The sequence below is a fragment of the Lissotriton helveticus genome, chromosome 5_1 (genome assembly GCF_964261635.1).
Source record: "Lissotriton helveticus chromosome 5_1, aLisHel1.1, whole genome shotgun sequence".
In the NCBI taxonomy this organism is placed as follows: Eukaryota; Metazoa; Chordata; class Amphibia; order Caudata; family Salamandridae; genus Lissotriton; species Lissotriton helveticus.
The window spans coordinates 2,043,202,425-2,043,211,720 of NC_136065.1; the positions used below are offsets into that span (position 1 = coordinate 2,043,202,425).

The window sequence follows — 9,296 nt, forward strand, 5'->3', positions numbered from 1 at the left end:
GCCAGCTTGCAAACTTGAGACGTCACACCTCCATGTGAGAGAGGAACTGGTCTTGAGCTGTTCAGATACTGTGCCCTATAATAATCTAAAATATATATAGATATATTTACACCTAAGAAAGAAAAAAGAAACATGATGATGAAATACCCCGGACCCTCGATTATAGATGGAGGACTGCACGAGTCACCCAGCCACGTGCCAAGGCGATGAAATGTATGCTCATTGTTTTGGGCGCCAGTGGGAGGACTCATCCCACTTCCTGTTGTCCTGTTGGGTGCAGCTTGAACACAAAACGCCTACTCTAGCTCACACAATAGCTCGGTACAGAAAGTTGTAAATATGTAGGATCTGGATGGTTTTCAGTGCCCGGAGAACGCTTCACGCACACCTTAATAACGGGGAAATCTTAGACGTACCCAATCCAATGAATGCGCCTTGTGCTCTTACGAAAAGCACCCATCAAAGTTGTAGCAGCAGAATGTTGCAAAATCTATTACTAGACTCGGATACAAACTTAGCATGCTTTATGATTTGCAATTTGTTTTTGATTTTTTTCCCAATAAATTCTTGAAAAAAGAATTACGTTGATTGCCTGCCTTGATATTTTTTGTGGCAATTCGCCCAGATTAGAGAGGAATCTGGTTCAAACACTACATCTTGGCAGTTCATTAATGTAAGCATGGATCAGGTGGAGCTGAAGCATTACAAATTGGTCCATTATTCCTATACATATTATTGGTGATATCTTGCACAAATACTATGTTACCAATACCAACACTTACACACATATTACCATAACCAATCCGTATCACTTTTACAATCTTATAACTGTTTACTTTGCTTTTAAAGTACAAAATATGTTAAAAAATAATTGTTTCACATTGGTATCGACTTTAGGAACTTATAAATATTTAGCCATGCAACACTTTATGTTACTGCACATAAAAATATCTGCTGGATATCTAAGCACATACAAGATACCAAAGGCAAGACCTATTTGCTATGCCAATGCTTGTCTTAACTGGCCACTTAAATGATGCTGAAGAATTTTGCCCGGCACTAATTTTGAATGTTAAGAATTTTGTTTTCTTGTATAACCACTGCCGCCCAAACCACGGATCCACCATTGAATGTAGCACAGGTGAGAGTCGCCATATATTCGTGTGCATCCCTCTGCCCGGCATGAACCCACACTGGTTCTCGTGCACCAGGTACATTATTACCTTGCCCAGTAAAGTCGTCAATACCTTGGCCAACATTTTGGCATCCACCCCCAGCATCGATAAAGGCTTGTATGAGCCAGGATCACGTACTTCTTTACCCGGTTTTGGAGCATAACAATCCGCGCCAACCTCATGGATGGCATTAGAACCCCCAATCGCTTGGCCTCCTGCAAGGTCTCCAGTAAATAGGGCAGAAGGGGGTCAGCATACACCTGGAAGAACTCTACAGGGAGACTATTGGGCCCCAGAGTCTTACAGCGTGCCATGTTCTGTATACCTTCTCGCAGCTCCTCAAATCGAAGCGCCCTGCCAAGATTGCCCATCTGTGACTCAGTAAGGTTGGGGAGAAGGAGGTCATCCAGAAACCACCCCAACCTCAGTTGGGTCCATACATGAGCCCTCCCTGTAGATCGCGGCTAAGTGGTCCTGTAGTCAAGAGTTAACATCAGTCTGAGCAATGGCCTCGGTCCATTCTTGAAGTTGGTGTCTCTGAGAGCCTCGGGATGCAGACGCCACAAAGGGACCCTCGGCCTACAGCCTACAGCCACCCTCCCCCTCCCCCCCCCACTCCAACAGTACAGGAGCATGGTCCGACAAGAAGCTTCCCAACACGCAGGTTTACATGGAGGCCGCAGTGGCCTCACTTGAAAGCAAGAAGTGATCAAGTCTACTAGAAACTACTTGTGTAGGCATGTAACATGTATATCCATGTACTTCAGAGTGTGTTTCATGCCAGAAATTGACAACGCGCAAATGATCCATTACCTCCCTAAGAGCAGCCGTCATGTTGGGCTTAGTGTATGTAGCCTCGGAGGGTGCTTCTCTAGGTTCTGGTCAAGCACACAATTAAAATCTCCTACCAATATTATTGGCGCACCCACATATGGAAGCAGTAACATCTCCTATGCCAGATAAAACCTCCCATCAATCACATTCCGAGCATAAACATTCAGTAGGCATATCTCCACACCGTCCTGTGAACCATGCACCACCACATACCTTCTGCTACGTAATCATGTACTCGGAACAGGACCACCCAAATCACCACTCCCCGAGCATAGGTGGAGTAAGTGGCTGAAAACATCTGCCCCTTCCATTTCTTGAGTGGCGTTTGAGTTTCGAGGTCTGATATGTGTCTCTTGCAGTAATGCCACATGTGCCCCCTGTCTGCGGTGATTGGTCTATACCCTATATTACTTCACAAAAGAATTGAGCCTCCGCACTGTTCATGTTACAAATTTAAACTGACCCATTCCTCAACACCACGAGCCACGCTGACTCTGTCTGCCAGCTGCCTCGCCATTGTCGCTGTCGCCAAAAACCACAATAACAATAAATGAAGCCTTTTCTGACACTAACTCTGTATCGCCGATTGGAGTCCTTGCCTGGGACGAACTGCGGCCAAACCACCTATCCTGCCACAAGAGCTGCCTGCCTCCCGCTGCTCGGCTCCCATTAACAGCTTGGAGTCCGGCCGCTGAGAGGAGTGCGGGCCAGGGGAACTGCAACCCCCAGCAGGCCATGCGCACCCCGCGCATCAACAGACAGCGCCAGGAGGCGCATAAGTACAGCGTCCTCCCGGCAGAGCGGGGGAAGCCTTTTCTGACACTAACTTTGTATCGCCGATTGGAGTCCTTGCCTGGGACGAACTGCTGCCAAATCACCTATCCTGCCACAAGAGCTGCCTGCCTCCCGCTGCTCGGCTCCCGTTAACAGCTTGGAGTCCGGCCGCTGAGAGGAGTGCGGGCCAGGGGAACTACAACCCCCAGCAGGCCACGCGCACCGCGCTCATCAACAGACAGCACCAGGAGGCGCATAAGTACACCGTCCTCCCCGCCTCGCGGGACGCCGGGCGAAGCCTGGGCCAAGGGCGGGCCCGTTTAAGCCCGTTAAAGACCGGGTAAGACTGGACTGGCCCACCCCATTTATATTTGACCTGTGATACACATCTTGCTCCCTTTATTGGACAAACCTTATGTTCCCTCTCCATTATTACTGGCTAAATTCTGTATTCTGTTAACACCAACATGACGACTAGAGGTAGTAGGAGTAAAACAGCACAGGGTGCAGCACAGATCATTGGCCCAATCGATCAATATATTACTAGGGCAAACAAGGCAATTGACCAAGGCATAATCCTCTTAGAACGCAGGGTCTCACAAGACTTAGCCCTGGCCAAACGGTCATCGCTGGGTTCCCTAGCCTCAGCTAGGACGCCCACTCACCTACGGGAAACCGGCCCATTAGTGGAAGTACGAGTAGAAACCCATACTGTGCCAAGCACGGTTGATCTGTCAGCATCCCTGGTGCTCTCGGACTCGCAATCGACCCTGTTCTTTTTGCGAGTCCGAGGCGGGAAGATCCCGACATAGAGCTCGATCGGGGAATGAGGGAGGGCGCCATACCTAAACAAAAGAAACAAAAGAGGCTAAATAAATCGAAACAAGCAAAGAAACATAACCATCATAAAGAATCATCCACCAATCAGGCATCAGGACAAGATAGATCAATGCAGAGAGAGTTAATTACTTTACCAACAGACATAATAAATCTCTCTATGAACACAGCAAACCTCAGTGATTCTAGCAGTTCAGGAGGAGGGTGCAAAGTTTGCGGGGTAAATAACCAATTATTAATTAGATTGGGTGAACTTATTAAAATTCACATGCAACCTATTGAAACGAGCCTCTCAAAGATCGAAAAGCAGTTAGCTGCTTTGAACGTAATTCCTAATAACCCCTAGGGGGCGGGCCTGGCGCAAACAGGGGGGCAAAAAACGAACAGCAAAATTTCCACGGCAGGGGTTCAATCCACAAAAGTTGTTACTGGAGCGACAACTGTAAAACCGAAGCCCCCTCCTTTGGTGGCAAAGAAGGTCCTTGAGACAACAAAAACTCCAGTCCCCCATGACACTGTGAAGACTGCCCCTGCTAAACCACTAGGGGCACAACATACCAACGATAGGAACAGGGGGAGGAGTGGGCACCCAATACACTTACCACCAGAAGTAAGTCCATATGTGGTAATCATGACAGGGGTCCCCGAGTTGAGTCCCAACGCGGAGGAACCAAGTTGGTCTTTAAAAAATAAAGTACAGCATTGGCTAACTATCAATAGACCGCTGCCACCGCACTATGCTAGTAGAGTCTCAATGGTCCGCAGGGTCCCCTCGATAGGTAAGGAGCCGAAAAGAACTCAGGGGTACTGCGTCATAGTCAATTTTGATGACCCACACACAGCCGATTATATTTGCTCGTGGGGTATGCCGGTAAAGAATGATGGGATAGACACAAAAAGACTCTCCTCCTTCTACCCCCCAACAATTAGTTATAACGAAGGCCCAGAATGGAACTGGACTCAAGTAGGAAACTGGGATAGGAGAAGGGAATGAGTCGACTGGTCAGGTAACGGAGGTAGAGACATAGCTCCCTTCGTAGGATGGAGAGGTATACCAGTCGCAAATAGATTTAATTGTTTAGAAATGGTGGATTGACCACTATCGCGTACTGGTCAAGGCAGCCCGGGCCCAATATTTCTTAGGTCCAAATCTTCACAACCATTTGTTAGCCCCACGACCTCCACAGACATCGTATTGCCTGCCAGGATAATGGCATTAAAAACAACAACAGCCAATTCCCCTCCAGATAAAATCGTTGATTTACCAGAGACTTTAGCTGTTGAGATTGAGACACCTGTTAGCGAGGGGGAGGTAGACATCTTAAGACCACTAGAAGTAGGTTTGGTCCACGATAGTTTTATAATCCCTGACGAACCCCCTAAAATACAATTAAATGTTCTGGTGTCAGAAGTGTACCCCTCGATAGGCACAAACGTTCCCAACGTTCCTCATGAAACTAATGACCTGCCAAACCCCTACCTAACTTTCTCTGTTCTTTTTTGGAACGTTGCAGGTCTCCGCTCCAAAATTAACCTCAAAGCTTGGTTAGATACAGTTAGCGCACACCAGATATTATGCCTGCAGGAAACCTGGGCCATTGAGCCTATACACCTGCTAGGTTTTAAAAGGTTCTATGTCCCTGCTAGTCCTAGAACTTTTGGTAGATCTAAGGGAGGTCTTGCAGTATATGCTGCAAACAACTTGCCACCCATGGATATAACTGTTTTGATGTCTGGTGAGAATTATCAAATCCTAAGGGCTTCATTTAATAAATGTATGACGTACTTTTTGGTTAATTTTTATAACAATCTCCATATAACTGATTGTGTTAAAATTTTAAACGAAATTACATCTTTTTTAAATGAACAGCGGAATAAGTACATTTCTTCAGCCTCCTATGTGATATGGGGGGGATTTTAATATTTAATTATGTAATAATTACAAGAATGGCAACTGTGGTCTCCTGGATGAAAATGGATCTTCTTTGACACACTTTATGCACACGAAGTTAGGTAATTGTTTAAACGAGTGTCTATTTTCATTAGAGATGGACTTTGCGAATGACCTTGTAGATCCCCCGCTGTTTTCTTGCCAACGTTCCATGGTAGGGGTCTGTCAAGTGTCATCGATTACATTTTATGCTCCCAGATTATAAAGGGTCAACTGGTAACCTTCAAAACAGGCTGAGATATTAGCAGTGACCATTTTCCCAACAGTGTTACTCTGTTAATTAAAAATGTTTCGCTTCAATTAACCAGGCCAAGTTTACTGAACCAACAATTATTGTCCATGGACAAAGTAAACGTTTTTTCTGTAAAATGGTCCAAAATTGACCCAGTAGCAATTACCAGTAAAGTGGTATCCAGAGCCCTCCCATGGGTGAATAATTGCTTAGCATTAGACTCCTCACCCCAGCTGATCATAATCAGCTTTCTGGAAATTATTAGAATCATACGGGAGGAGTTGTCTTGTAACCAAAAGTCCAGAAAACCACTAACTAAAGGCTGGTTCAACTCAAATTGCCGCAAAGCCTTAACTAACTTAAAAACAGCTCTTCACAACCCAGTCAGAGACCGAACTGAAATTACCAAATTAAGAAATGTTTATAATCTAGCACAGCTTAACCGTAGGAAAGAAATCAAGAAGAACTTGTGGGCCCAATTACATGCAAGCTGCTTATCAAAAGACAGTTCCCTGTTCTGGCGTACAGTAAAATCACCCTTTCTGGTAGATGCTTCATCCTCACGACATCTTGATGTTGCAGTGACGGCTGATGAGTGGGTAGCCCACTTTTCAAAGATATTTGGTGGACTCCCTGTGGATACTGTATATGACAACAAGGGACCCCCTGATAAAGCTAGATAGTTCCTAGCTCAGGGCAACAATTTTATAAAAATAACATATCCTAGGCAACTAATAGGTCCTATATGGATAATAATTGCTATAGTGACACAAATACTTGTAGCCTTCCACAAATAACCCTCATGTAGTGCACTTCAAATACATGTACTGACAATAGACAACAAATTGATATTTATAATTCATTTATTAAAAGTATAAAATTTATTCAATCAAGGTTCAAACATAATAAAAAAGATTGTATTAGAAATTATTTATCCAAACGATCATATTTCAAAATGGCAATCTTGTCAGTTTATATACATAGTTTTTAAAAAAAAAGATATTTAACAATACAACAATTCAAACAAGTGGTGTTAGCCATCTGTCTCTACGCGCGTTTCGGCGTATTCACGCCTTCTTCTGGAGAACCACTCGACTTTTCTAAAAAAGAACAAAATGTATGGATAACTCTGTTACAAATTTATGTTTACAGTTATTTGTGCACTACATTTACAATCTATCGGCTACATTTCTGAATTTTTTAAGGCACATCGCTAAGGCTGTTGGCTGTTGTGGATCATATTTCAGTTTCTATTCCATGTATATTCATTTAAATCTCTAAACTTCATTATCACGATAGATAACTGATTATATACCCAGTGAGATATTACCTTGAGATGACTATTAGGGTTTCTGTAACCATATCAGGTTAGTGTCAGGCGTTTTTATAGCTAAATTTATCTATGGGTAGTTTTTGATATCTTTATATTATTTAGAATTCTTACCCCAGATACTTCTGTCGATCGATCAGGTTAGCACTAGGTTCTGGTTCTTTACACAGGTATATGGTGTAGCTGTTGTATCCTTTAGTGGGAACAATTACAGAGAGAGTGGGGATAAGGTATGGTACCCAGCAGATACATATGACTGCTTCTAATTTTAGTAGTTGTGTATTCCACCTTAACATCACAGGATTACCTTATCTGTGGCGCTTGCGCCACTCTGGATTATATTTCTTGATATTCCTATATTCGCCAGATGCGGTACGATTAGTCTATTTAGGTAGCGTTGTGCAGTATTATTTAAAGAAATATGCACTGCAAGGTAAAATATATTTAAGTTTAATATATTTTGCAATTACTTCTTCAGCATCAAATTACAATTGACTGTGCCCCATACTTAGGATAAGGGAATATATATGTTTCACTAACCAATTTTTAGATGATACCTTATAGTAGATGATATGGCTTCTGCATTCAATTTTCATAAAATTAAAACAAATACTTCATAGCACTAGATAAAATGGGTCCTATGGAAACACAAAAATAAGATAAGGCTTGAGTGTTCAAATCAGTTTGAGCAGTCAACACACTTATTAATTGAATTTTACTTCATTTGTGTGTTATATCACTCGATTCATTTTGTAGTATTACCTTTGTGATAGAGTGGTTTTATATTCCCAAAGGTGTTCGACGGAAAGGGGCTTGGATGACCTCCTAATCCTCGATTTGTTTCTAGAGTGGGAAAGATAAGATGCACACGCTGTGAGTTCGAACGCCCCATTCATGAAGCTGGGCATTCTGCGCACTGCATGGTTTCTCTAATCCTAAGCATTGCAATTACATATCTTTGACTGAGCATGCTATACTAGTCCCTGCCCGCTATTCCGGTTTCTAAGTTAGAGGGTACATTTTAATTTTGATGATTACCGGAGATAGAACTACCGGAGGCGTCCATAAGGTATTGCCTCATCTATATTTTACGTTACTGTCTCTATTATTACGAACCTGCTCTCAACACGCTACTTGGTCTCTTACCTGCAGAAGTATTCTTGCGCGGCCTCACGTGGGGGTCTGTGGCGGTATTGTGCTGTCTTCTAAACTTGTTCTTTTTATAGTTTGGCTAAGTAGCGCCAGTCTTTAATTGATTAGTATTTCCGCCTAGTTTGTGGTGACGTTGGAAGGTTACGGTGGCTCTTAGTAGTCAATTGCAATTTCGATCGCTGTTGTGCCATCGAAATCAACGATGGACTATCGCGGTCGCCATATTGGACGGTGTTTCTCAGCGAGTTTGAAGATAATAGGGCTGTCTATTTGTTACTTTGGTCCCGATTCAGCTTGGACCTAAAGTATATATTAATTCCTTTATTCTTTATTCAGATGATTACTATATTGTGAGATCTTATCACTCTATATTGGTATTTTTAGACAAGATATTTTATTTTATTATTAATGACAGAGTGCCATTCCTCTCCTTTGATGTTAGAATTAGTTTAATTTATACCAATAATTGCAGCCAATTTTTATTTCGCATCCTTTGTTATTTGGCATCAAAAAGAAATATTTGTGTAACTAAATTGTTATCTATTTAAACTCACTTTCTCCTTTCTTTAATTCATAAAGTGAGTTGTTTGAGTTAGCACAGGTTCCCTATTTAGGTGTTATATTTGATTGCGTTCTCCCACAGATAAGGTAATCCTGTGATGTTAAGGTGGAATACACAACTACTAAAATTAGAAGCAGTCATATGTATCTGCTGGGTACCATACCTTATCCCCACTCTCTCTGTAATTGTTCCCACTAAAGGATACAACAGCTACACCATATACCTGTGTAAAGAACCAGAACCTAGTGCTAACCTGATCGATCGACAGAAGTATCTGGGGTAAGAATTCTAAATAATATAAAGATATCAAAAACTACCCATAGATAAATTTAGCTATAAAAACGCCTGACACTAACCTGATATGGTTACAGAAACCCTAATAGTCATCTCAAGGTAATATCTCACTGGGTATATAATCAGTTATCTATCGTGATAATGAAGTTTAGAGA

At 42.6% G+C, this 9,296-nt stretch overlaps 1 long non-coding RNA gene across 2 annotated transcripts; it reads right to left on the minus strand.

The window, feature by feature from the left end:
• Window positions 1-6,648: 6,648 nt before the first annotated feature.
• LOC144753964 (uncharacterized) lies at window positions 6,649-8,402 on the minus strand. 2 transcript variants are annotated; one of them, XR_013594616.1, is made up of 6 exons: window positions 8,280-8,402; window positions 7,896-7,976; window positions 7,691-7,771; window positions 7,441-7,559; window positions 7,248-7,326; window positions 6,649-6,903 (listed from the first exon to the last, which is right to left on the minus strand). It is a non-coding gene; the product is annotated as an uncharacterized LOC144753964 (long non-coding RNA). The 2 variants fall into 2 exon arrangements; XR_013594615.1 differs by having other exon boundaries at window positions 7,674-7,771.
• Window positions 8,403-9,296: the final 894 nt, after the last annotated feature.